The 14,451-nt window shown below is 35.1% G+C and overlaps 1 long non-coding RNA gene across 1 annotated transcript in view; it reads right to left on the bottom strand.

The window, feature by feature from the left end:
- Positions 1 to 247: 247 nt before the first annotated feature.
- LOC149567177 (uncharacterized) overlaps positions 248 to 14,451 on the bottom strand; it is a 35,041-nt gene continuing 20,837 nt past the window's right edge. Inside the window, exon 5 of the long non-coding RNA XR_016361608.1 lies at positions 248 to 739. This is a non-coding gene — a long non-coding RNA (uncharacterized LOC149567177). The remainder of the gene's footprint in view (positions 740 to 14,451) is intronic.

A 14,451-nucleotide genomic window follows, 5' to 3' on the forward strand; every position in this document is an offset into this window, starting at 1 on the left:
AAATAACTTGCACTTTTTTTAATAGTAAAGAATGAAATGTAAAATACTAATATGGAATTCATTTCAAATTTTGACAAGTAGGTAAAATATATATTAATATGTTAGTTCTAAGGGATCAGATTACTAAGAGGGGTGGTGAATCAGTGATCAACCAATTAAACAACATTTCAACTTGTTAAACCCTTATCACAGTAACAAATTAATAATAGAAAATGAAATCATTAAACACATAAATATGTCCACAAGATAATGCAATACTGATATGGATATTTTCTCTCATAAAAACCCAACTTGGGTGAAAAATATGGTGGACATTACTACCCATAAATTGTGCACTCTTGTGAAGTACACCTTGTTTGGAGTTCACAAAGACATTGTTAAGTATCACTTGGTCAAGGGGGTTAACCTCTACCCCTGTTAGGAGCCTTACCTTATAAAGAGTAGCCTTGTCAAAGGACTTATAACACTAGTTAATGTGCCACCTTGTTAGAGGATTTACAATAAAGGATCTATTAAGATCCACTTGGTTAAGAGATTTTACTATTGCAAATGTTACGAAACAGGTAGAGTAATCTATAGAATAGCACCTACTTTACCTAATCAAATATAATATAACACCTAAACATTTTATTTTATATCCAACCATCTTGTGGTTTAATCACACATTTACATTAATAGTCACCACATGATCAACACACAATTCTCTTATCTTCATCAAATATATAATGTTCTTCAAACCCTAAAATATTTCACAACCTTAATCTTGTCATAAAACATTTCATTTTGAATTTTAAACACATAAATCACATACCACATAGCCAAAAATATATCTTGATGCACACAAAAAAAAATTCCTATATAGTGTTGTTCCACAATTAACTTTATATTTGAATTAATGAAGAACAATCAATCATTTTTTGACCTAACAAACTCTTCCTCTAGAATCTTCATGACATGCTTACATCGATCACTGAAATGCTAGATCATAAACTCTAAATGTTAATAAATGTGACCACATAATTTCCAACTCAAAAACATTCACCATGTCATACATAGTAGTCATTGATCCAAGATCTACCACCAGTAACTTAAGAACACAAATGCATTATCTAGAAACTTTATTTATCACTACAGTACTTGTTCACTAGTCATTCAAATGAGTTACAATTTCAATCGTAGCATAAAAGGACTACATTCCACCTTGTCTTGTGACTGATACACTTAACTCTTAATAGATTTGACAAAGCAATCAATTCACCTATAGCTTGGCAATCACTATTCTAGTCGTTGCACTATCAACCTTCATTTGATCATAATTTACTCAAATCTTTACATGAAGAGTGGTAGTCATACATTTGACTTTCAAAGGCATCCCCAAGTATCTCGTAAAGATAAAAACCAATAATACTCATTGCAACACCTTATTCAACAAATTTATACTTAGGAACATGCTAGGAATACTAGGTCAATACTTGACATCAATGACAGCATAATAAATAATCATCATGCAACCAAATGTGTGTCATGAAAACTCTAGACATCACCTATTATTACTACATCAATTATACAAACAATCCCTCCCTTTGGTATTGATGGAAACACCTCTAAACATCTTCTTCTATCTAAACTAGTAACAAAAAATCACACCTCTAGCATCTGTAAGGTTTCTCTCCCCTTCACTGATCTTTTATCTTCTTCTTGTCTTCTTTATCATCTTAATGCACATTCTCTTTGTCACATTTTCTCTCCTTCTCATATTTCCTTCTCATGCTTCCCCTTTCACACTCTCCTTGTATATTTCTATCTTTCTGTCCCCCTTTGACAACAATGCCAAAGGTGCCAAGCACACCAACCAGTAATATAGATGCAAACCTTTGACATGATTTCATTGATCTTCTTGACCATATTGACTGAATTACTATGTCAACTTCTTCATTACACTTCACTATGTTGACTAACCCGCTATACTAACTTCTCCCCCTAAGGAGTAGTCCTAAACCATCAATTCATGCATAAGATATTTAGTTAATACAATGGACTGATGCACCCACATCTTCTTCTAGTACAATTCATGTATGGGAATAACCCCTAACCTAAATCATAGATACTCAAATGTCTCCTTAAGTAATAAATTTTTGAATATATCTTCTACTTTCTCCTTGGTTGGCACATACTCCAACCACACATATTTTTCCAAAACCTATTCTCTAAGAAAGTGACATTTGATAGAAATATGCTTGGTCTTAGAGTACATCATTGGGTTATTAGATATGTTGATAGTACTTGTATTGACACAATAGATAATCAATAGTTTAGTTAAATTTCCCTAAATTCCTTCCAATATCTACTTGATCCACACCATATGTGTATAGTTAATAGAAACAACAACATATTTACCTTCACTTGTGGATTAATATTTAGAAATAACCATTTTGAGCATACCAAAGACCATAGTCTCTAGTTCCCTTCAAGTACCTAAATATTGTTTTCACTTCCATCAAATGAGATTTTGTAGGATTAGCATAGAATCTAGAAAATAATCCAACTACATGTGTTATATTTGATCTACTATAAAAATAAAATTATAACTTCCCTATTAGATATTTGTGCAATGGCTTATACACTTAGATTCATCTTTATTGGACAATTCACAACTAATCATCATAGGTGTACCAACTAGTTTTGAGTCTTCTAACCCAAATGTGCTCAAGATCTCTCTCACATATTTGGAAAAAATGATGTATATTCCATCTCTAAGTTGTGATACATAATCATCATGCAACCAAATGTGTATCATGACAAATCTAGACATCATGTACCATTACTGCATTAATTATGCAAACAATCCCTCCTTTGGTAGTGATGGAAACACCTCTAAACATCTTCTTCTATATGAATCAGTCACAAAAAATTATACCTCTAGCATCTATAAGTTTTCTTCCCCCTTTACTGATCTTTTATCTTCTTCTCGTCTTCTTTATTGTCTTAATGCACATTCTCTTCATCACATTTTCTCTCCTTGTCATATTTCCTTCACATGCTTTCCTTCTATCTTTCTCTCTTTCTCTCCCTCTTTGATAACAATGCCAAAGGTGCCAAACACACTAACTAGTCATATACTTGCAAACTTTTGACACAATTTCACTAATCTTCTTGACTAGATTGACTGAATTACTATGTCATCTTCTTCATTACACTTCACTATGTTGATTGACCCTCTATAGTAACTTCTCCCGCTAAGGTGTATTCCTACATCATCAATTCATGCATAAGAAATTCAATGAATACAATGGACTAATGCACCCACATCTTCTTCTAGTACAATTCATGTATGGGAATGACCCCTAACCTACATCATAGATACTCAAATGTCTCAATAAGTAATAGATTTGTGAATATATCTTCTACTTTCTCCTTGGTTGGCACATACTCCAACCACACATATTTCTCTTTAACCTATTATCTAAGAAAGTGTCATTTGATAAAAATATACTTGGTCTTAGAGTACATCACTGGGTTATTAGATATGTTTATAGTACTTTTATTGACACAATAGATAATCAATAGTTTAGTTATATTTTCCTAAATTCCTTCCAATATGTACTTGATCCACACCATATGTATAGTTAATAGAAACAAAAACATATTTAGCTTCACTTGTGGATTAATATTTTTTCTTTGCTTGTCCAAGATACACACTTATCACCAAGAAATAATGCACCTCTACTTGTGCTCTTCCTATCATCCACATTTCATACCTAGACTAAATTAATAAGAAAATTCAAAGAGAAATCACCATTTTGAGCATACCAAAGACCATAGTCTTTAGTTCCCTTTAAGTACCTAAATATTACTTTCACTTCCATCAAATAAGATTTTGTAGGATTAGCATAGAATATAGAAAATAATCCAACTACATTTGTTACATTTGATCTACTATAAACAAAAACATATTGTAAATTCTCTATCAGAACATATTGTAACTTCTCTATCAGATATTTGTGAAATGTTTCATACACTTCCTTAGATTCATCTTCATTGGACAATTCACAACTAATCACCATAGGTGTACCAACTAGTTTTGAGTCTTCTAACCCAAATGTGTTCAAGATCTCTCTCACATACTTTGATTGACTGATGTGTATTTCATCTCTAAGTTGTGGTACATGCAATCCAATGAATAACTTGATCTCCCCAGTCACTAACATCTCAAATTCCTTCTTCATCTCATGTGTAAATTTTATGCTTAGCTCATCATTTCCTCTAAAAATAATGTCATCCAAAAATATCTCCATAATCAACTATTTATCATCCTTATCTATCTTCATATGTACATCTCTATCATCACTTATTCTAATGAAACCAATCTTGGTAATAAAACAAATGTGGTCTTTTATACCATACCCTTGGTGCTTGTTTCAATTCATATATAGATTTCTTTGGCTTGCGTACCATATCATTTCCATATGATGAAGCAAACCCTTCAAGTTTTTTAACATACATACATCTTCTTCCAAAACATCTTTCAAAAATGTAGACTCAACATCCATTTGGTATACCTTGAACTTTTGTATGAAACATATATAAGTAAAATACTCACACCTTCAAGTTTGGCCATAGGTGAAAATGTTTCATCATAGTCCAAACTTCCTCTTATGCATAACCTTTACACAAGAATGTGGCTTATTTATCACCACTTCACCATATTCATTCACCTTATTCCCGAAAATCCACTTGGTACTTACCACATTCTTATCTACTAGTTTGGGAACTAGTGTCCATGTCTTGTTTTGCTTAATTTTCTCCAATTCATCTTTTGTTTCCTTCCCCCATTCATCATCCTTTAGAGCTTCTTCACAATTTTAGGTTTAAATTTAGAAAGAAAACATGTAATCTCTCTTTCCTTCCTTCTTGTTAGAATATCAACACTCCTATCTCCAATAATTTTGATCAAAAAAGTGATTCAATTTCATATACCTTAGTAATAGAGGTTCATGTCTACAATATTCTTCTTTTTCTTGTACTTGTTCCTTTTTAGTGACTTTCCTTTCTAGGTCTTCAATAACCTTCTCAACTAGTTGTACATATACAATTCCTTTGTACTCTTCTAGTCCCTTCTTGTTGAGTTCATCTAACTACTCGAAAAATCCATTGACTCCCACATTTGCACTTTCTAATATCTTGTTAGATCCTGTTCAGACATTTGTAGGCCCGCTCTATTTAGAATACCCTAAGAATATCCCTTCATTGCTCTTAGGATCAAACTTGCATGTGTTCTCATCTCTTTTAACTAAACATGTTGAAATAATTCACATTAGGTGAATGGCAATGACATAGCTCATATAGAGTTCTATTTTTACCTTTCTTTATATGTACCAAATTTAGTGTATACATTAAAGTCCTTTCGCACTCAAAAAATGATTTCTTTCTTCTTTTTGTAATACCATTTTGTTGAAACATTCTAGATAGATTCTTTTTCACTTTGATTCATTTCTCTTCATAATATGCAATGAACTCTTGTGAAGTAGATTCACCTCCTTTTTTTGATCTCAGACACTTTAGGCTCTTATCAATCTCCTTCTCTACTTTGGCTTTGTACATCTTGAACATATTAAGGGCTTCTAAATTTTCCTTAAGAAACACATGCTACATCATTCTTAAAAGTGCACCAATAAACAACAAAAATTACTTGTCACTATGATAGCTTTGAGTTCTCATAGGAACATAGAAGTCAATATGTATCAAATCCAAAATAATTGTAAAATAGTACAACTTACTCATGAAACTAGAACTAGTTAACTCACTCCACTAAAAATCATTACATAACACATTATTTGGCTTAACTAAATATGGAAATTCCCTTACAAATTTCATTAAATTCCTCTAATAATACCATCAAAGTCAATATGACATAATCTTATTTCCATAGCCAACTATCCTCAACCTTAGAAACTATACAATGTCTAACAATAGTGTTAAGATGGAACAAGTTATCTTTAGTATGTTCACTAGTAACAATCAATTCTCCTTTTTTTACCAAGAATCATGCACATATTTCTATTGAACTTTAACACATATCCTTTATTGCTCAATTTTGCAACACTCAACAAATTATACTTCAGGCCTTCAACCCAATAGACATCACCAAAAAATTTCTTTTTATTTAGTGGATTATAACCTTTATCTTTTACCAAACAAGGACCATCCTTACTAAACCTTACTGATCCTCCATCACATTCCTCCATTTTGATGAACATGCTACTATCACTGGTCATATGATGAGAGCATACATTATCTATTATCCAATCTCCTTTGTGGTTCCTATTAAAAACTAATGTTTTCTCACCAATTTTTGAGGGATCCTCCTTAACTGCAACAAATACTAATTCTTACCATCAGACTCTTCATCATTGAAACCCCCTTCATATAGATAACATGTCTTCTTGATCTTCTCCTTGTATTTCCTTGTCTTATCTTTCCTATTATTGTCAAGACATCTAAAAGCATTATGACCGATATTTCTACATGAGAAACATTTTGAAGACAATTTATCCTTGTACAATTACCATTTCCTCTAGGCAACTTCCTAGCAAGACATGATTCCATCTCTTCCTTCATGAAACAACATTTCTTGATATTGATTGACAAATTCTCTTCTTTCAATCTACACAATACTTTTTTCAAGTGTGAAAAATGGTCTTCCTTATTCTTACTAAAAAATAGAATATCATCCTAGGTACATGATCACAAATTTACCCAAGAATTTATGTTGGTTTAATTAAATATGACTAATTACACTTTGATTAAGTTTACTTAGGATAATGCATTTTCATATCAGTTCTCATGTAGACACACACAAGTTTGCACTTTATTTGAGAACACATTCTCTCACAACTCTCTTTGTGTGATACATCATTATGTTCTTATCCTCTCAATGTTGCATGTATATTTTCATGTACAATGGAAAATAATCCACCTTAAGTGGACATGTGATTACACCTAGTCTAGTTGATAGATTATCACTTCCATCACTCCTAGTTCTCATGCATTACCTATTTATTAAGGTACATCTATAGTTATTGTATTTGATTATAAATAAATCAAGTCATTTTAGGATCATATCATTATTTACACTCTTGTTCTATCAATTGATTTTCTAGATTTTGGCATTTTCATTCATTGCATTAAGAAAAGTTTAACAAAATTTTTTATACAGTTCATCCATCATCTCATGAAAGTAATGTGTGTTAGTTAAATCCAAAGGCATAAAAAAAAATTCATACAAACCTTCATTAGTCTCAAAGTTAGTCTTCCATTCATCACCTTCTCTAGTTCTAATATGATGATACGTAGTCTTCAAATAAATCTTGGTAAAATACTTTTCTCTAGTCCAACAATTCATTATGTCATCCATCCTAGGCAAAGAAATTCTATACATCATTGTAATCTTTTTGATAGCTCTAGAATATGTACACATTCTACATTCTTCTTAGGAGCCAATATTATAGGTACTTCACAAGGACTCAATCTTTCTCCAATCATACCTATCCTGAATAATTCTTGTACTTATCTATTTAAATCCTCAATCAATACAAGTGTCATTTAGTGTGGTTCTTTGTTCAATAAAATTTCTCTTGGTACTAATGTTGGAAACTACAATTGGAACAATTGTTATGTTGTCATTGATGTCAAACCTATTGGCGAGATAGTTTGCCACCTAATCTAAGTGTCATATCTAAATTGATTTCTTGGGATGTGGAAAGCATGTTAGAGACATAGATCGATAAGTTGGCTAATTTAATTCTAGGAGAGGATTGGGTAAATAACCCAAGGAATGGATTCCAAGAGAAGTTTCTAGAAAATAAGAGGAAAAATGAAATGGCAATCAAATTCATTGTATGTGACAAATTGAATCGTAAACCCTAAGATCTACAGTGGTGTGTAAGTAGAAAAAGATTAGGGTTACCTATTTAAGGAGGTAAAAGGCCTAACCTACAAAGTGTTTCTGTGTGTGCATGTATGAGGATGCTTGTAAAGTTGTAGTGACTGGTGTTATTGATTGGAAAATCTAAGAAGAAGGCTGAGAAGAGTTGAGAAAAAGAGTGATTTCTTGAAGGGTTGTCAAGAGAATCAAAGACAAAGATGAGAATGGAGGCCAGATAGTGAATCAATACATGAGAGCTGAATAGAGATATGTACATGCAAAGTGAGTTGTACTTAACATATCAAAACCTTGCACTATTACTTTCTAACCATTGTGAATAGTATTTGAAATCCTTTAATCAAGGTTGACCTAACAATTAGTGACCTAATAGTTGTATGCAAATCCTTTAACAGGATGACATTCTAATGGAATGTTCTAAAGTCCTCAAACAAGGCCACTCATAATAGGGTGATTAAATCATTTTAAAAGGTCACATTTAATAGTGTGTTTTGTAACCTTTAATAGGGTTGGCTCCTAGCAAAGCTCACTTCAAAATAGTGAAAAAATGGTGACATGTTGCTAGTGGTTTTTTCCAAATTGGGTTTCCACATTAAATCCTAGTGTAAAACTTGTGTGGATGTTATTATGGTGTTTGACTAATTAATATTTACATTCTACAAGTTTGTCATTTTAGGACAATGAGCTAGTAGCTGATGTTGCTAAAAGTTTACAATAGAGACTGAGCTATGGAATGATAAGATTTGAAGTTTCCTAAGTTTTTGTTTTTTCAATTGGTACATCTAGACCTTGGATAACAAATCCCTCCCTCTCAGTTATTCTAAACATTCTAACAACTCGATCCATATAATGATTATTGTAGACACCTAAATTTGATTACACTGCTTTAGTAATCCTATTTAGTTATCTCTAAAGGCATCATTAATTAAATTTTTATTTAATTAATCCTTTGCCATCCCTAGTTGATTAATTTAATTAATCATCTATAGTCCTAATTGATAAATCAAAAAACTTATTATTTATCAATTAAATCCTATTCTTCTATCTAATTCTAAAAATCCCCATTTATTAAATAAATCTATTTGATAAATAAAATTCTCAAATCTAAAAACCCCTAACTTATCCCTAATCCTCCATTTAGCCTAATCCACCCCATCCACCCATACTAACCTAGCTTAGCCACTAACTCACCCACCCTCATTAATGCCATCCACTTGCACATCTCTAACATCCTTAATCTAATCCTAAACCCAAGCCTAATCCACCCCCTAATGTTGTCACATTCCTTAAGCAAGTTTAAGACTTTCCTAATCCAAACCAAAGTCTCCCCTCAAAAATCCCAACCAACAAGTCATGAGTGCTCTTACAAACCATAAAAGACTCTTACAAGCCCACTCATGACTCTTACATCCATATTCCACACTCTTCCCTCTTCCACACTCATTCCTCTTACATCTCTCTTACATACTCAACCACACTCATCATGCCTTTAACCAAACCTTTACCCTACCCTCTCACACTTATCCTCCTTGTGACAAGTGTCACCTTCCCATTGGTGCTAAACAAGCAAAATCTATGTGCTCTCCTTTGAGTGCATCTTAGCCCTCCTTAACCATCTCCCCATCCTTGCATCTAAGCCCTCCATCCCTCTACCCCTTGGCCTATAAATTGAATCCCATCCCAAGCCATTTCAACAAAAATCTTTGAGCTGAAGTTACCATGCTATTTTGAGAACCAAAGTCATCAATCTTAACCTTATAATGCCAAATTGAGAGCTCACAAGGCTACCAATTTGCCATTACCCATCTTCACCATTGAAGCAATTGGGCAAATAATTGAGCATACATCCACATCAAAGGACACATCTACAAAATCAAGGAAGCATGGAGTGTTTTCTCTTTTGAGGTTTTCATTTCTTGTTTGCTTTCTTTGTCTAAGCTTATATGTGAATTTAGTTTTAGTTTGTGAATATTTCTCCTATTGGTAATGTTTCTTGCACACTAAGATCTAGTTCTACATTTTGGCACGCCCGGTGGGACCCCACTATGGGTCATTTAATCATCCATTTTCATCTATATGTTGTTTTTTCTAATAATCTAATGTTTCTTGTTGTTTGAGTGAGTTGTAGGGTGTTTCACTTGTTTTTGCAGGTTAAAGAATGCACTTGGGAAGAAGACATACCCTCAAAAATCCGAAAATAACAAAAAAAAAAAAATTCTGGAAAAAATTTGCGTTTTTTAGCTTTTTTCGCACAGTGTCGTCTCTGCAATTTGGTGTCTGCGCCTGCAAACTGTCGTCTCCACCAGCTACTCTGTCGTCTCTGCAACCAAATTGTCATCTCTACAGTTTGGCATCTCCAATTGTCGTCTACGCATCTTGGATTGTTGTTTGCGTAGATCAGTGCCTCCGTCGGCTATCCTATCGTCTTCGCTTCTTTGTTTGTCGTCTCCGCAGTTTGGTGTCTACACCTGATGAAATGTCATCTTCACCTATCTCTATTGCACTTCTGTCGGATTTAGACCATTCTAAGCATTTTTACGCATAGGAAAAACAACAAAAAAAAGTTAAATTTTTTTTTCCCATAGTTAAGCTTTCATTTTTGAAGATTTTGGGTGACTAACTAAATTGCTTTTTTTGTCTCATTGCAGGTTGGAGCACATATGAAACCACTAACCATGTTTCTTGCAGGTTCTCATGTTGCTAAAAAATGAACTTGAATGTTTAATCATTTGTCTTTGAATGCATGTTGCTAAAATGAACTTGAATGTTTAATCATTTGTCTTTGAATGCATGTTGCTAAAATGAACTTGAATGTTTAATCATTTGTCTTTGAATGCATGTTGCTAAAATGAAATTGAATGGTTAAACACATTTTCCATTGAATGAATGTTGCTCAAAACACACTCTTGAATGCCATGGATTAAAATCAATTTTCCTTGGGATGCATGCTTAAAACAAACAAACTCAATCTTGAATGCAAAGAATCAATGAATCAATGCAATATCTCACACTTCAATTTTTGGGGCATTAAAAAGAACAAACAAATCTCTCTTTTGCATGCAATTTAGGCAAAGTTTGATTTTTGGAAAATTAAGAAACTTTGTTAAGTTAAATACAAATTTGCAAAAATCAATTTGAGTAGTTCCTTGGACTCACCTCTTTTCTAATCACCCATCAATTCAACCATTGGTTGCAATCTCAGCACCATTTATGGGGATGGGTCTACTTGAAAAAGGTGTTAAGTGTTCCACAATCTAACTAACTCACTTGGTCTATGAACGTTTGCTTTAGCTTTATCAAAATTCTTAAATGACTAAAACTCTAGATTAAATCGATCACATTTCAAGTTTGGGCACTAAAATTGAACAAAAATTGACGTGGAGGGCCTCCAGGCATGTGCTTGAAATTGAATCTCACACATCTTTGTTTTGGGTTTAAAACGAACACACACTCAATCTTGAATGCCTTAAAGAAAATTAATCGATACTTGACGTGGAGGGCCTTCGGGTGCGCGAGTTTGCTTTTGTTGACCCTAACTCTTCTTCTTGTTTGCATTCTTTGATCGATTTACTTTTGTTGGCGCTTCAAGTTGGAATTGAACATTATCTCTTAAACATGAGTGCTTGGAAAGTCTAGATTAGCACACATAAGAGTCAGTTGGTAAAAGAACAAGCGTATTTTTTAGCCCAAGGTCATCCAAGTCTTCTCTCCCCTTGTCCTCTTTCGAGGCCATCTTGGGTGCATAAGATTAGGATCCAAAACCTTGTTTCTTTTTAGGAGGCCTGCTTGGGGATTTCATCACCCTTGGATGACCTTAACTCCAACGTTTTGGCAGAGTATAAGAATCGGGAGGTGAATCGAAAGACACCTCTCTTGGGATCAAGATTTTGTCACTCGAGCTAAGCCTCAAGGAACTTTATACCCTTGAGAAGTGAAAGAGGAGAAGTGGGTTACCGCTCCTCTCGGCTGTGTGACATCTTTTTGGTCTCATCTACGGATTTGGGCCTCACGTACCTTGCATATATCGAGGACTCCCTAGCTAAACCAACTGTTAGCCTTGCAGAAAACCATTTAGGGTGTTAATGTGTTTGGAGTGACTGATCAAAAAATTTGTAGAACATACACACTCCTCGTCGCAAGTATCACATTCTGAGAACCACAAACTTCTATCTGGGTGTTCCTATTTATTGCTTGATTTTATTTGACTTGTTGAATGAATGTTTGCCAAACTTGGTTAATCCTAGCTTAGGACACACTTAGTGTAGTCATTGTCTATTTTAGAAGTTGAACAAGTTGAAGCAAAACAACCAGAATCTCCTAAAGTCAAGCAAATTCAGGAATTTATGTCGGAACAACCCAAACCCAAACAGAAGTTTCACAAAGTCAAAATCAAGCCATCTCTAGCATACCAAGAACTTTTAGCCAAGAGAAAAGAAATAACACCAAGCCCGTGAGTTGCCAAACTCCACAAAGCAGAGGACAAAGCTACCGACGAAGCACTTCAAGAGGCTTGGTTAGAGCGCACCATCAAATTCAGCCAACATCCAAGAGTTAATCTTGCTTATGCCTTACCAACTAGGCATGATTTCTATGATTAGACACCCTTGTTTCTCCACATCTTCTTAGATAAGCTTCACCTTAGAGTCATCTTTGTAGAAAAGCCAACCATATTAGGTTATCCCCTTAAGCATTATTAGCTCATCCATCTCATTTAGAACCAAACCATCTAGCCAACAATCCAAAAACATTCACATCCAAGCCTTCAAAATTGTTGTCACCTTGCCAAAAGTTTGCCATTCCTAAGATCTTTCAAATCCACCAATCTCACCAAGGTTATCCCTTTGATAGAGCTTTGTATAGGGTAATCTAGCTTTGTCACTTGTTATCCCTCATCACCTTGAGCTAAAGGTTGGGATCCACAAGTGGTCAATCTCATGTTATTCCTAAAGGATCATCAGTCTATCCTTAAGTTGACACAATCATCACCAAGCTTGCACATATGATAGCAGACCTTTCGTGCTTTGGCAACATATCTTTGAAGTTAGAATCCCCAACCAAATCCTCCTTAGGTTTTGTCATATAGCTTTGCCTCAACCTAGAAAATCATTTGCATAGAAAAGCCTTCCCCCTTTTTGCATCCACCAACATTTGTTGCATCTCATCCCTAGGAACATTCTGCATCTTCATGCCACCCGTCACCCGCTTAGCTAAGAAGAAAGAAACAATGGAGCCCTATCATTTGGATCAAACATCATCACCCCCCTTGAGCACTCAGCCATCCTTTAGCCCAGAAAAAGCCATGGCATCACCTACTAACATTGAAGCTTTCATGAACCAACTAGGAAATGCAGTATTGGTAAATGCCATTATAGACAAGAACAAAGAGACAATCATGGCTAATTTTCGAAGGGACAATGTAGGAACCTTTGACTTTGGAAGACCCCCTCCATTATCAGATCCATCTCACCCATTGTTTGGGCAGCTGCAAACCACCCATCGGCTCTTATGATCCAAATTATCCTTAATATATGCCAAAAGAAGAGCCTCCAGCCAATCCATATGATCCAACTGACCCAAACATACCAGCCTCCACTCAAGTTGAAATCTCCCTTCCACAAGCCAATCTAGCCACCACCACTCCATCCTTGGTTCATACCTCTCCGCTCCAAACCCCCTTTACCCAAAACACCTCACTATTCACTCCCTTCACTATTGTTGCTACTGCTCCCCAACGCAGCCTTCCAAATCCACCCATCTCCCAAATCAGTGCTAGCATATTTGGCCAACCTCAGCAATATACAACAGGGATGCCGCCCATGGGGCCAAGTAATCAACCTTTCATTACCCCCAGCTTGTTCACCACAACCCAAAGCAAAATCCCATCATTTCCATTAGGTCTTGGGAGCTCAATACCATCAACCACAAATCCACAAGCTACTACCTTCACTCCACAAAGCTATCAAATCCCACAAGCTACTGCCAATTTTTTGCCAAGCTCCCAAGTGACCCCAGCTCCCGCCACCACTCTACCAAGCTTTCAAATCCAGCCACCAAGCTATCAAAACCCATCAGTTCCATTCCCAAGCTTTCAATTCCCACCACCTCCACCACCAACTAATCCATTACCTCCTATTACCAACTACTTTTCAATGCCACTTCTAGGAGGTAATCCACCACCCCAGCCAACCACCAATTATTTGCAGATACCATCCCAAATGGGGGCACAACCCACATATATTGGTCAAACCCCACAAGCCCCCTAATCCTTTCCCCAAGCCTCACAACCATCTTATACCTTACCTCCACAAAGAAATCCATTTATCCCATAGCCAGCTTGTGTTCCTCAATCCGAACCTCAAATCCCATATCAATAGCAAGCGTCGCAACACATGCAGCAATATGCACCACCTCCCCCTCAGCAACCCATCATCCACCATGCAGCTACCCAAACAATGTACAATCCCTATCAGCAAATCCCTCACAACCATCCATATTTAGTGGCCCCATCT

This window comes from Cupressus sempervirens, chromosome 3, assembly GCF_028749045.1.
Source record: "Cupressus sempervirens isolate cs-2001-9-10 chromosome 3, ASM2874904v1, whole genome shotgun sequence".
In the NCBI taxonomy this organism is placed as follows: domain Eukaryota; kingdom Viridiplantae; phylum Streptophyta; class Pinopsida; order Cupressales; family Cupressaceae; genus Cupressus; species Cupressus sempervirens.